The sequence below is a fragment of the Carassius gibelio genome, chromosome B22 (assembly GCF_023724105.1).
Source record: "Carassius gibelio isolate Cgi1373 ecotype wild population from Czech Republic chromosome B22, carGib1.2-hapl.c, whole genome shotgun sequence".
NCBI lineage: Eukaryota > Metazoa > Chordata > Actinopteri > Cypriniformes > Cyprinidae > Carassius > Carassius gibelio.
In genome coordinates this window covers 12,415,719-12,431,147 of record NC_068417.1, presented here as the reverse complement: position 1 = coordinate 12,431,147, position 15,429 = coordinate 12,415,719, and the positions used below count along the sequence as shown (strand labels likewise).

Below are 15,429 nucleotides of genomic sequence, written 5' to 3'. Positions count from 1 at the left end.
GTTCATCGCTTTGGATACCAGATGTCTCCTAAAACACCAGATTCAGGTAATGAAAAGTGGAAAACGGTACACTCTCAGAAAAAAAAGTACAAAACGGTACCTTTAAGGAACAAAAGCTTGTCACTGGGGTGGTACCCTCAAAGGTACATTATTGTACCTTGAGTCAGAGGAGCAAATTTGTACCTTACTTTTTTTTACCTTCTAAGGGCCAATACTGTACCTTTGAGGATCAATAATGTACCTTAGACAAAGATACAATAAAGTACCTCTGGAAAAAGGTACAATTTTGTCCCATTAAGGTACCACCCCAGTGACAAAGCCATTTTGTACCTTTAGGTGGCAAAAAAGTTCCTTTTTATTCCCTAAGGAGTGAAAGAAAATGAAGGCAAACAACAACTAACTGAATTTTAAGACATTTATTTTAGTCCTTAAATGGAAAACAGTTTAATTCACAGATTCAATAATAATTCATCTCACAACCATACAATGTAACAACCCAAAATAAAATGTAACAATGTTTAGGATGTCATGTCTGACATAAAAACATTAAAAATAATTAATTAAATTTTTTTAAGAAGCATTTCAGTGACAAACTGACAACTTACTGCCACTCCAAAAACAAAATGAACAGCGATATCAGAGAATAAATACAATGGAACCATTTATATTTTCCTTCTTTCAATTTCATGAACATCACTAATAAGAACAGCAATATAGTGCAGAAAAACATGAGTTTTTATCAAAGACCAAGCAAAACACTTTAGCACAACACACAAAAGTAAAGAGAGTCAAATAACGGATAAACTAAATGACACTTGATGTGTTCTGGATTAAAAAACACAAGCTTTGAGCTCATCCACAACGCTCTACAACCCTCCCAACACAGCTTAACATAAATGCCCCATACTAACAAACTGTTTATCATTGATGTATGTATCTGCTGTAGCCTTCTCTGAATGTACTTCACAGGCTCGAGGGTTAGTGTCACGTTTTTTTTCCACTGCTGAACAAATCGGTTGAATTTGGCTTGCTTCTTAAACGACCCCTCAAAGAGGCATGAAATCATCCTCTCAGTCAATCCATAGTCCACTGCTTCTCCATCAACATCATTATCTAGACAAAAGAGAAAAGAAAAACAGCAATGTTAACCACCACTTTGGTAACAACATACAACAATTTAAAAAGGCAGACTGTAACGTTAGTATAAGTCAATGGGGAAAAAGTTCGAGTCTAGTTCGCGCGAATGACGCGAATTGAGCGTTTCGCGCGATACGCGCGTTAAGCGCGAATGGTACTTTTTGTGCATTTAAGCGTTTGACGCGAATTCGCGTCTGTCGCCCGAGTTGAAAAATTTAAACTTGAGCGTCAATTCGCGCCGCGTTAACCAATCAGGAGCCTGCTAGGAGTCACTCATTCAACATGGAGAAACAACTGATGCCGTCAGTGAGCAGTCAACCAGAGCTTCATGACAAAAGTTCATATTTCAGGAATAAAAAGGACCTAACGATATATATATATATATATATACACATATTAATAGATTAATTGAATAAAGGACAAAGATAAGAAACGTTTCGCTTTACCCCAAACGAATTACATTTTATCTTGAACCACTAGAGACATCAGAGCCAGCGGCAAATGTCAGAAGGTCTATCCGACCTGAGGCTGCTCTCGGCGGATACATGATGATGGAGCTCCCGCTGATCATGTGGAGCTCATGTCTCCGAGATCGGCGAAACACATTTTTTAAATAGACGCTGTCTTTATAAATAAACCGCATATTTAAAGACTAAATCACACTTTCAAACAGTCACTGGCTATCGATAGTCACATTCCGCCCAAATGGCTTTGCTTTAGCTTTAAAATATTCCAGAACAAGAGACTGTTGGGCGGCAAAAAGTTTTTTTTTTTTTTTTTAATCGTTCTCCTCTGACGCAGTCCAGCTAACGTTAGCTCACATAAGTCAGAACAAAAGATTTTCGGCGGCAAAAACGCTTCTCATCCAACTCTGACGCAGTAGTTTTACAGCTAAGCTATAATGATGTGGAAAAAACGTTTTTGCCGCCCATTAGTCTTTTGTTCTGAAATATTTTAATATTTCACGTTAACGTTATCTTTTCGGCTGCAGAGTTGGATGAGTAGCGTTTTTGCCACCGAGAAGTTAACGTTAGCTCGATGGTGAACTGTAGCCAAGATAGTACTGCTACTTATAATAATAATATTTATTTATGCTATTATTATATAATAATATTTTAATTAACGTTAACTAGTTAACGTTAATAATGGCAATCGTCAACGTGAGTCTAGCTAGCTAATGTTGACTTAGAAGCTGTGTCCAAATTCAGGGTCTGCATCCTCCTTAGGATCCTTCCTACCCGGTTGAAGGAGGATGGGTCCTCCGACGACCGCAAAAACCGGAAGTCGGTGTTTGTGAATTTGGACAGCCTACCCTTCTTTCAGTTCCCTCCCTTAACCGTTGCTCATATCCTGTCGCCTAGCAACCGTGACAGCTGCTAAGCAAGACGCCGGTGAAGAGCTCATCGTTCTCTCCCCGGAGCTTTATAAACACTTCTGTCTGCTCTTTCGTCCTTAGAAGCGTTAAAAACAGCTTCAATCACTAACAAATAAGCTGTGTGTAAGGGGATATTCACACAGGCAGTAAGGAAGAAGCTAGTTTACAAAAGTAAACGTTTTTTTTTTTTTTTTACATATACACGTACACATGTAAAAAAAATGCTTAACGCTAAAACAAAATGCCTAACTAGAAAACCACTGAAAATATATCTTTTTGAAAAGCCAGTTTTTAAAAAACATCGAAAATAATACTCCTCCCCCACTCCGCTACCGCTCGCTTCGTCCTGCCGAAAAGAATTATGGGATAGGTAGGACGCGAAAGGATCCATCACACCCATCCTTCGAATTCGGGGAAAAGGAGGAGGCATTTGTGGGCCGCATTTGAAGGATCCTACGAATTTGGACAGCCTTCGTCGCGGCGCTGTGACGTAACATCCTTCAAATGCGTCCTCCGAAGGATGTAGACCCTGAATTTGGACACAGCTAGAGTATGAACTTGGCTAGCACTAACATTAACAGTAAAAGTTAACTTCCAACTTTGAATTAACACCACAAACACTGATTAAAAATTCAAATACTTTACCTTTGAATTTACTTTTCTCCTCTTCAGTGACCTCTATCCCCAAAGTAAATAACTCCGTGATTAAATCCTCCGTTGATAAATGTCGAAGGGCCATCCTCCCACCTTTGATCGACACTGACAGAGACTGACAGTTGGATCACTGTCGATTCACTCATGTATCCTTCCGCGCTGCAATATTTATGCTTCCGCCGAGTCAAACTCTGGTTAGCCTGTAGCTAGATCCTTTCAATAGAACACAACTTAAAGCGTTAACAATTATTTGTCTGTTTTATTCTAATATAAATAGGGTAAATGGTTTGAAAATCAAATTCTTCAATACTGTTTGTGAATATAAATGATTACATAATCCTCATTAACATGATTAAAAATGATTCAAAGGGACACTTCACAAATAAAAAAACAAAAAAACAAAAAAACATTCTGATTTATTTTGCCCATATCTCAAAACTTTACACATTCTGATTTATTTTGCCCATATCTCAAAACTTCACAGTTAATTTAGTTTGACATTATTGAGTTTGATAGTATAGGTTAACTTGTGTTTCTATATTGAGAGATGACATTTTCAGCATCCACTAATTCCTGCCATTTTATATTTAAACATTAAGGTACAAATATGTAAGGGACAAATATGTACCTTACACCTCCAAAAGCTCACAATGTACAATGGAAGGTGCATAATTGTACCTTAAAGGTGCACAATTGTACCTTAAAGATACGTTTTTGTACTTTTAAGGGTACATATGCAAAGTTTGTACCTTAGGCAACAAAAATGGACCTGTATTGTACCTCTTTTTCTAACAGTGTAAGAAAAGCTTTGTTTCACTATCACTAAACACTTTTATACCAAACATATTTTTATCTTTACAATTAAAACTACAATACATGTCAGACTATTTATGATATTATTTCGTTTTCTTTTATCCTCTTGTAGATCTGACGTCATTGACCAAAACAACCACAGCTGCTGCAGTAGCCACGCCCATCAGAGCAGAGATGACCAATCGCATCACAGCTTCAACTGTATCACAGCTCTGGATGTGGACATCTGTAAGTAAATAAATAAATACATTGTGATATTTTCAATAAGCTGACTTTAGTCTCTAGATGAACTTTTATTTAAGTTGTAAAAAAAAAATCAAGCCTTTTTAAAGACACAAATAAGCTTTATGATGTCAGGAGCTCACTGATCATTTAATTCATAATTTATTCTTAAGCTATCAGTATCAGTAAAATCATCAATTGAATTCATTGTATAGATTCAATTGATGCTCTTATCAGCACTGCTGTACCTGCACATGTGTGACAGAGTTGAGTGATGTCCAGATGTGTGGTCTGGTTTGTGATGGGATTGTTGATCACACAGCTGTAGCTGTTTTTCTCCTGATATTCCACCTCCAGAGGTAGAGAGAGACTGATGCTGAGATCAGACACACTGATGCTGGACAATAAACTGTTTCCTTTGTACCAGGAGAGAGTCACATGACTCACATTCACCACTGAACACACCAGTGAACAATTCTGCTGTGATGAAGATGATGATGATGATGATGAAAAACACTGTGAAGAGTTACTGCTGATGACAGGAACAGGAAGACGAGCTGAAAATGAGACAAAACTACTGTAGATCAGAATGTTTATTGCCATGTCAGTCAGTCAGTCAGTGAGTGTCTAATGAACTCAGACTGCACGATTGCCTTGAACCGAGCCCTAGCACGATTGCCAGTAGTTCACCTGTTTCAGTCAATGGCTCAGAGTGCATAGTTTACGCTTATGGGTCTGTCACGTTATGAATGAACGACTCAAAAAAACCCGAAGACTCATGAGATAAACTAATCAATTCTCTTTCTGGTTCAAAATGCATAGGTTGAAGCATGAAGAACCTGAAGACTTGTCAGACGTGAGGTGAAAGTGAAAGTCTAATATTTGCCAAGTATGGTAACCCACAGTCCTACTCTGAATTGGTGCACTGCATTTAATCCATCCAAGTGCACACACACAGCAGTGAGAAGTGAACACACACCCGGAGCTGTGGGCAGCTATATATCCAGCGCCCTGGGAGCAACTGGGGGTACAAGTGCCCTGCTCAAGTGCACTTCAGCCATGGTTATTGAGGGTGGAAGAGAGCACTGTTCATTCACTCCCTCCCACCTACAACTCCTGCCAGCACCGAGACTCAAAGATTCATTAATTTTGCTGAACGAGACTCAAATGTCTAAGTTGGTAAAATGATAAAAACTTCCCATCACTAGCCCGGATTGGCTAATCAGGAGCACTGGAAAGATTCCCAGTGGGCTGGTCTGCTTTTTGGCCACGGGAGGCAGTGTGTTGTCATGCTGCTGGGTTGAAATGCTGTCTGCACTCACAGCAGCCCTGTTCCTCTGTTCCTCTGTATTATTGCTCTGACCAGCACCCAGGGGGGTTTACTCAATCATTACCTTATCAGAACCTAACAGTCCCAAAGTCTCTCCAACAAATTGGTCCTTTGAGCCGGATGAGTATTCCCTTCTGACATGATGGATCTTGATTAGGAGATTGTTTGTGGTGCTTGTCCTAAACGCCATACTCGTCCACCAGCTCATCTTCAGCATTATGAAGTACAGTATACCTGAGTCAGACCTGTCACTAAGTATGATGTCCCACATACCTGGGAGCAGAGGTGGAGAGTCCAGGGGTCAGAAAGTAAAAGTCCTGCCACATTTTTGCTCCACCCATGAACTCAGCAGCTGATTTCACCAGAGGAGGAAACAAGTCATTCCTTCCAAGTCACAAACTAGTCTCAACTCAAATCCCAAGTCCTCAAAGAGTTAAAGTCAATGAGATAATTAAGAGACTAATTAAATGATGATTGTGCATTGGTGATGAACACCTGCTGTTATTGGGCGTTACAGAGGATCAGATGCTGATGTTTTATTGGTTAAAATTATGCCACCATCATGGAGATCAGTGTTTGCTTCAGTTGGGCTCTTGACCTTTGGTTTCTTATGTTAGATGTTTCTCTGTAAAAGTACATGTGCTGTTATAAAACAGCCGGTTTTACATGATGAAGTAATTATTAGGCATCAGCCTGTTTATTTCCAAAACAATTTTATGTATTTATTATTAACAAATGTTCAGTTTTTAAATAACCTACCTTGTGGAACTGTTGGTTTAATCACTATAATGAATACATTTCCTAATGTATGTAATAAATATAAATTTTTCGAAATCTTTTCCTAATAAGACACACAGACATCATGACCCAGCATATGAATCTCAACAATGGTGACAATCAACAAAACGCTTCAAGCTGAAGTGCATGCTGGGTAACACCATAGTTAAAACTCTGATTATGCACTGTAGCATGAATAATTATTGTAACCACTGTTGAGGATCATATGATAAGTGCTCATGTCTAAAATCCCGAGCCTGTACAATTTTTTCCCCCAATATTTAAGCATTACAATAATATTTGTTTAATAGGACTTTTTTTGTAGTTCAGTAATTGCTGAACATAATTTAACAAACCAAAGAGAGACACCTTCATGAAGTTAATTAAAATGTTTTAGATGAAAAAAGGGCAATTAAATTTTCTACTTCAAGCTTTTAATTCAGCAATGTGTTAATGTTTACTACGTAACACAACCGCAAGTGTTTAAAAGCAAATTACTTTGAATTATTAAAAGGGTCAAGAGCCCAACTAAAGCAAACACTGATCTCCATGATGGTGGCATAATTTTAACCAATAAAACATCAGCATCTGATCCTCTGTAATGCCCAATAACAGCAGGTGTTCATCACCAATGCACAATCATCATTTAATTAGTCTCTTAATTATCTCATTGACTTTAACTCTTTGAGGACTTGGGATTTGAGTTGAGACTAGTTTGTGACTTGGAAGGAATGACTTGTTTCCTCCTCTGGTGAAATCAGCTGCTGAGTTCATGGGTGGAGCAAAAATGTGGCAGGACTTTTACTTTCTGACCCCTGGACTCTCCACCTCTGCCTGGGAGGCACCTGTCCACCGGACTACCTCCCTATCCTTCCAGCCACTACACAGCAAAATCCCCAGTGTTAATTTAACACTCTTGAGTGTGGACTCATATAAACACTAAAGCAGTGTTAAAAGTAACACTGAAGCAGAGTTGAAGTTAATGAGATAATTAAGAAGTTAATTGAGTTATGATTGATCATTATTGAAGACACCTGATGTAAACAAGCAGAATCACCAAATGAGAAAATCACAATTTGTGTATCACCATTATAGTGGTCAATGTTTGCTTTAGTTGGGATCTTGACCCTTCAGTTATTGTCTTTAGATTTTATGTGGCTGTGGTGACTGAATTATATCATACAGACAGACCACAGCAGAGGCAATCATGTGTGCCATTGATTGTGGCTTGAGCTATTTGTTATAAAGTGACCTTAATGCCTGAGTTTAGGTTTCTTTACTGCATACATAAATGAAGTGAAAAAGAAAAGTAAGCAACCCAGTGTTTCTGACATAGTATGACATGTTTTTAATAGTTAGTTCTACGTAAAAAATAAATCTTTTGTTTAGACACACAGACATCAGGAATCAGCGTGAGCATCACAACAACGGTGACCATCAAAAAAGCATGTTGTGGCCAATAAAAACTCATCCATGGCTCCCATCATGCATTGCGGCATGAATAAATTATGAGATGAACTGTCTTTTTAACTTTTTATTCTAACTATATTTTATTTTTGCTGTTTTTATGTTCATTTTGTATCTATTTTTGTGATGTTCAGAGTTGGTCTGTTTATCTGAATATGTTGTTTGTCACTGTTGTTCAGATTCATACACTGATTATTGTTATCTGTGTGTGCCTAAAATTGGAATTCTTTAATAAAAAAAAAATCAGAATCACTTGCAAGAGATACCTACAAAATGTATAGAAAATACAAATTTTTTCATTGTGGAATCAAAGCTGTGACAATCAATAATGGAAGTTTTACTTTGAGAAAAGACTGTAAATGAGTTCAGTGATTCATGTCAAACAACGATTACATTAAAACATAATCATCAACACGCGATGATTTTTGCTCTTGGTTTGACAAACAAACTTTAAAAGTAAAAAGTTACAAGCCAAGATCCCAGCTAAAGCAAACACTGAACACTATAATGGTGACACACAAATTGTGATTTTTCTCGTTTGTGATTCTGCTTGTTAACATCAGGTGTCTTCAATAATGCTCAATCATAACTCAATTAACTTCTTAATTATCTCATTAACTTCAACTCTGCTTCAGTGTTACTTTTAACACTGCTTCAGTGTTTATATGAGTCCACACTCAGTGTTAAATTAACACTGGGGATTTTGCTGTGTACCCCTGCTGGTGACCTGGTCTGTTCTGATGGCTCAGGGGCCGGTTTCACAAAGATAGACTTTGACTATGACTTAGATATAGTTGATAGTCAGACTTCAGATAGACATCTAATTCAGACCATTGCACAAAGCACTTAAGACTCTGACTATCTCAAGTAGGACTACACTGCAGTGCATTCTGGGTAAAATAAGACACTTTTCAAAACAAAAAACATGGCGGATCGAGTAAGCGCATTTAACCGGTCAGTTCAGTTTACCCCAGCAGAAAATATGTGTTTGTTGGAGGAGTATAATAGTTACAAGGACATTTTACTAGGGAAATTTAGCGGAGGAGAATGTAGTAACAAGAAGAAATGTTTAATTTGGAAAAAGATTTCCGCGACAGTAAACAGCATTAATCCGACCGTTGAGCGCAGCGTTAAAGACGTACAGAAAAGATATAAAAACATGGTGCAAGATGCCAAAAAGGAAATATTTAAGAGGAAATACCCAAAAACGGGAGGAGGACCCCAAGAGAAACTTAAAGACACCACTGAAATGGTGATGAATATATATGGTGGACAGTCGCCGATGTTCTGGGGGATAAGCGGAGGACGGGAAAGTGGAGTGTGTGGTGCTGTCAACACTGACGTAACCGGCGGAGTTCCCTCAGCCACTGACAGCAGCACCCCGCCGCCACATCAAGAGGAAGAGCCAGGCCTAACCTGATTTTACCTTAAGTGAGACATGTTCCTGGGACAACATCGTTGTTGACCCTGGAACAACATTGTGATTAACCAATCAGATTTGAAGAACCAGTTTATAGATTTTGTGAAGTTTATGCTTAAAATCAGTGTTTGGTGCTTGTACATCAGTGTCATTCATCTATCATTTCCTCTGATTTTAGGGATTACTCATGGTTAAGGTTAGGTTTAGGTGTAGGGATATGGTTAAGAATATATTTTTGGAGTAAAATGTTGTTCCAGGGTCAACAAAATATGTTGACCTAGGAACACATCGGACTTGGCAAAATCAGGACGTGCGAAGAGCCAGACAGTCAAGATGAGAATACAGGTAACAGCGGGTGATTGTTATAAATAAATCAGTTTGGTTTTTCCTTTTGCTTTATTGCCTTCGATTTGATGCTTATAAAGTCAAGTTGATGATGTATGCTAATATGAACCGGTAATAATGTATGCTAATGTGAACCGGTAAGCTTGCTATCCAGCAAATCATGTGAACAACGTAATGACTCAGCCTATAATAGAAGGAACCTACAAGTAATAAAATGTTATGTTCTTATTTTTTTTAGTGACCCTGTCTTTGAATTGGGACCGAAGCGAGGCAGTGGTGGAGGAGCCGGCTGAGAGACGTGAGGGGACAGGAGATGAAGAGTCTGAGTCAGCGTCAGCATCAGCATCAGCTACAGCTACAGCTACAGCTCCTGGTCCCATGGGTTGCACAACGGTGTTCAGAGGAACAACCATGTCAATGGTGCTAGACAAACAATACAGGAATCTTCAACTGGAAGAGAGGAAATTGCTGCTAGAGATTGAAGTTTTACAGCTTCAGAGAGATAAATTAAAATTAGAGCTTCACAAACAGTCGCTGGAGTCCTGAATATCTTTGAGTAGCCTACTAATTTATTTAATAATTTATTGAACGAACAGTATATCACTTGTTTTGTGAGTTAATAGTTTTTCAGTTTATATAGTAAGTTGTACTTTTAATAACCTTGAAGATTTTGATATGAATGAAATGAAACTTGAATGTAATTTATAGAATAATTTATTGAATGAACAGTATGTCACTTGAGAAACCTTAAAAAATAAATTTTTATATTTATTAAGTTGTTTGCTACTCATTTAAGCCTAATAGGTAAAGACAGGCAACATGATTTTTTCAATGTTTCAGACATTGAAAATCCTGTCAACGTACATCTGACGCACATATCGACCAGTTCCATTCTGCTCCTCTAAATCTTCTCTATCCTCCAGTTCATTGAGATTGTCATCTCTGATATCCTCACCTTCAGGCTCAGGTAGCCGGAGATCCCTAATGATTAATGAAATAAATAATTTTGATTATAGTTGAAGCATGTGGTAAATAGTAATTCAATTAGGCCTATTGAAAATGGATGGCAATGTGGATTTTGTTTTCAGGTAGGCCTACCTCGCTATGTTATGCAGCACAACAGTTGCACAGATGATGTTACACACTCTGTCAGGTGCCATTCGCAATTCCCCATGTAGGCAATGAAAACGCCTCTTCAGTACACCAAATGCCCGCTCTACAGTGTTACGAGTTGAACAGTGTGCTGTGTTGAAGTTTCTCTGTGCAAGTGTAGTAGGATTCAGGAAGGGAGTAAGGAGCCAAGGTTTTAGAGGGTAGCCCGAGTCCCCCAACAGGACCCCATCGATAATGCCTTGCTCAAAAGCTAGGCAGAGTTGAGAATTTTGCAGAATTCGAGAGTCATGAAGGGATCCAGGCCAGCGGGCCACACAGTTGAAGAACCGGAGATCAGAATCACAAACAGCCTGAATGTTTAGGCAAATGTTCATGAGCAGGTGGAGCCTGGATTCTGACATGTGTCCCATCAATTGCTCCAACAACATTGGGAAATCTTGCTATGCTGAAGAACCCTCTTTTGAGTTTGTTCAGCTCAGCCATTTGGTTTGGGAACTGAGGGAGCTTATTTGAAAGTGCCCTTGATACCCTGTATACCACCCGTGACACAGAAGCTTTGCTGAGACCCACTGTGTCACCAACAGTATTCAGAAAACTTCCTGTAGCATAAAATCTCAAAGCAGTGCGAACCTGTAGCAATGCTGGGATACTGTGGCTCCTTGAAGTGACAGAGCTCAGTACTTCAGCTAATTCATCTGTCAGACTCAGTATAACTTCTTTGGGCAAACGAAACCGACTGATGAAGTCCTCATTATTATACATTTCCAGTAGGTTACTGCGGTCCCTAAAAACCCTTTCCCTTCTCATAGCTCTCTCCATAACGTTGTCAGCAAACCACAAATTATGAGCCATTTTCCCCTTTTCTCTTGGCTGTTTGTTTCTGCTGGTTGCCAAGGTAACAGAGTCTTAGACCTAAGTTAGCCTGGGGGTAAGGTGTCTAATTTTTTTGGTCTAAATTAAGTCAGTCTTTATCTTTGTGAAACAGTCTAACTTGCATTAGACTAGTCTATGAGTAAATTTTAGACTTGTCTAACACTATAGACCGGTCTGAATAGCTTTGTGAAACCGGCCCCAGGTCATGTCCTCAAATTATCAGCCTCCACAGCATGCTGAATTCCATCAGCCATCCTTCTCCTTACCTCAAGTGGCTGGTTTCATTTCCTACACAGCAAAATCCCCAGTGTTAATTTAACACTCTGAGTGTGGATTATATAAACACTGAAGCAGTGTTAAAAGTAACACTGAAGCAGAGTTGAAGTTAATGAGATAATTAAGAAGTTAATTGAGTTATGATTGACCATTATTGAAGACACCTGATGTTAACAAGCAGAATCACCAAACAAGAAAAATCACAATTTGTGTGTCACCATTATAGTGGTCAGTGTTTGCTTTAGTTGGCACTTTGACCCTTCAGTTATTAACTTTAGATTTTGTGTGGCTGTGGTAACTGAGTTATACCATACAGACAGACCACAGCAAAGGCAATCTTATGGTATTGATTGTGGTTTGGACTAATTGTCATGGATTGACCTGAATGCCTGAGTTCAGGTTTCTTTACTGTGTACATAATAAGATGGATAAAAAAGTGATCCAGCATTTTTGCCATAATATGACATGTTTTTAAAACTTAGTTCTACATAAAGAAAGAGTTCTTTAGTTTAGACACACAGACATCAAGAATCAGCGTGAGCATCACAACAACGGTGACCATCAAAAAGCATGTTGTAGCCAATAAAAACTCATCCATGGCTCCCATCATGCATTGCGGCATGAATAAATTATGAGCTGATCTGTCTTTTTAACTTTTTATTCTAACTATATTTTATTTTTGCTGTTTTTATGTGAATTTTTAGTATCTAGTTTTGTGATGTTCAGAGTAGATCTGTTTATCTGGATATGCTGTTTGTCACCGTTTTTGAGATTCATATGCTGATTCTTGTTATTTGTGTGTGCCTAAAATTAAAACTCTTTAATAAAAAAAAAAAAAAAATCTGAATCACAGAATCACAAGAGATGCCTACAAAATGTATAGAAAATACAGACTATTTCATTGTGTAATCAAAGCTGTTACAATCAATAATGATCCATAAGAAGAGAAGAGACTGTAAAAGAGTTCAGTGATTAAGGTCAAGCAACAATTACATTAAAACATAATCATCAACACCCAGTGATTTTTGCGCTTGGCTTGACACACAAACTTTTAATTTAAAAAGTCACAAGCCAAGATCCCAACTAAAGCAAACACTGACCACTATAATGGTGACACACAAATTGTGATTTTCTCGTTTGGTGAGTCTGCTTGTTAACATCAGGTGTCTTCAATAATGCTCAATCATAACTCAATTAACTTCTTAATTATCTCATTAATCTCAACTCTGCTTCAGTGTTACTTTTAACACTGTTTCAGTGTTTATATAATCCACACTCAGAGTGTTAAATTAACACTGGGGATTTTGCTGTGTATACACACGACAGTGAATTACAGCACCTGTGTCCTGAGCATGCACAACTAATGCAGACTCATCAGGCTTTCCAAGCAGACCTGAGAGAGCTGAGAGAAGTTTGTGGAGAAGTCAGAGAATTAGTTCAAGTTTCTCAGTTATTTCTAGGTGACCTTAGTCTAACAAGAGGCCATAATCTCTCAACAGAACAGCAGCTGGCATTGCAGCTATCCAGACCTCTTGTGAGGTGGTATGAATCCACACCTTTCGCGTAAGAAGGAAATTTAGCTGATCTTCCCCCAATGCCCTGGCCTGAGCCTCACGTTGACTGGATGAAGCAGGTGGGTGATCTTACACTCTTAGCCGCGGGTGGCACTGTTTACCACCCGGTGATGCCAGAGAATAGAAAGTATTCCTTTGTGTTCTTGGCTACAGAAACACACCCTCCTAAACCTTATGCACCTGACACTTGTGGGCTCCCCCCACCTCCTACCACTAAAAGGCTTAGAGAGTTACTCACATCTGCGGTCATGCCCGTACCTGCTAACCGCTTGAACATACCTGTTTCTCCACGAGTTTCAGTTGAATCCGTCATCCTTTGCACCAAAGGCAGAGCCCGGCCTATATTCTGTAGCCCCTCATTCTAGGCCTGAATATTTATACCAGGGACCTTCTCTATGATTCCTAAGTTCAGCTGGTCTGATCCTGGTGAGTTTGCTTGGCTCTGGATAGCTCTGGAGGACCTGTTTCCCCCAGATGGGACTGAACTTTTCAAATATCAGATCTTAGTCAATCATAAGCTGGAGGAGGCTAGAATGATAGCAGATGCTTATCTCAACTATCCTACTCCATTCACTGATACGATGGCAGCGCTTCATGATAAATTTGGCCAGCCACATCAGCTAGCTTTAAGGATGATTGCTAGTGTCCTTGAGAGTCCTAACAGAGCTGAGCCGAGTTTCGTCTGCATATGTTCCACCAACCTGGCACAACCCCTAATCTGATTGATCTTTCAAACTGGCTATGTTATGAAACTTGGTGCCACAGTTATGACACTGAGCTGATATCCAAGGGTTCACATGCAAAATCAGATTCAGGGAAGAGAACTGTGACCATCCTACATGGAGTTGGAGAATTCCCAGTTGAGACTCTTGTCCATCGGAAAGATCCTGTTTCAAAGACCAAGCCTGCCAAAGTGAAACGTTATTGTCCTTTCTGTGATAAGACTGAGCATTACCTGAGACAGTGTGCCTCCTTCACTAAGCTTACCTCAGACCAGGTAAGGACTTGGATTTGCAGTAACAACAGTTGTTGGTGCTGTGCTAGGGCATACCATGCTGCTCAGTGTGACCTTAAAAGGACCTGCAACATTTGCCAGGGCACCCATCTCTACCCCTCTCCATGAGGTGAATGTCAGTCCATCCCCAAAGGAGGATCCAGCTAACATCGAGTTGACTAATAAATTCCAGACAAAAAAATTTGAGGAATATCTATAAGGTCCTAGCTACCCAGTACAAACCCCTGGAATGGTTTTTACCTTTTTCCACTTGGGCAAAAGTCATCATTAAGCAGCTGTGAAACAAGCAGAGAGGGTGGGATGACCCCAACCTACCACCTGAGCTCCTACAGTCCTGGAATGTATTGGTCCTTGTATCTCCTTTCCTAATGTTCCTCCTGAAGTTGTGAGGGACGGAGTCACCCATGAGGTACATATCTTTGCGATTGCCTCTGAGCAGGGATATGGAGTAATGGCCTACCTTTGGACTACTGACCAGGATGGTCAGACCTACCTGCCCTTCATTATTACACGCTCGTGTCACTCCTAAATGAGCTCAATCCATTCCAAGACTGGAACTCTGCAGTAGTCTATTTGCGGCACAGCTGACTAAGTTACTTGTGACCGAGTTAACCCTACCAATCAAATCTATTTCCATGAGGACATACCCTACTACAGTCCTCCAGTGGTTGAATTCTGACTCCTGACATTACCAAGTCTTTGTGGGAAATATAATCACTGAGATCCAGGAGCTGATGGAGAAGTGTTCTTGGCATAATGTAATTTCTGCAGACAACCCCGCTGATGACCTCACAAAGGGAATACCTCTCCAATACCTTGCTGTGCTGAACCGATGGTCCCAAGGACCCCCTTTCCTCATCCAAGATCCCAAGGAATGGCCAGTAATCCCTAAGATTGAAACCAGGGAAGACCAGGTTGAACTATGGAAATCTACCTTCTGTGGGATCAGTACCTTTCCTCTCTCGTCTGGTAAGATTAATGGATGGAGTAACAACACCTACAAATCCTTAAGATGTCAGATCTACATGCGGCGCGCCT

The 15,429-nt window shown here is 39.5% G+C and overlaps 1 protein-coding gene across 1 annotated transcript in view; it reads right to left on the bottom strand.

The window, feature by feature from the left end:
- The window catches only part of LOC127988019 (natural killer cell receptor 2B4), a 143,547-nt gene that overhangs the window by 58,740 nt on the left and 69,378 nt on the right, over positions 1–15,429 (bottom strand). The window lies entirely within an intron of this gene.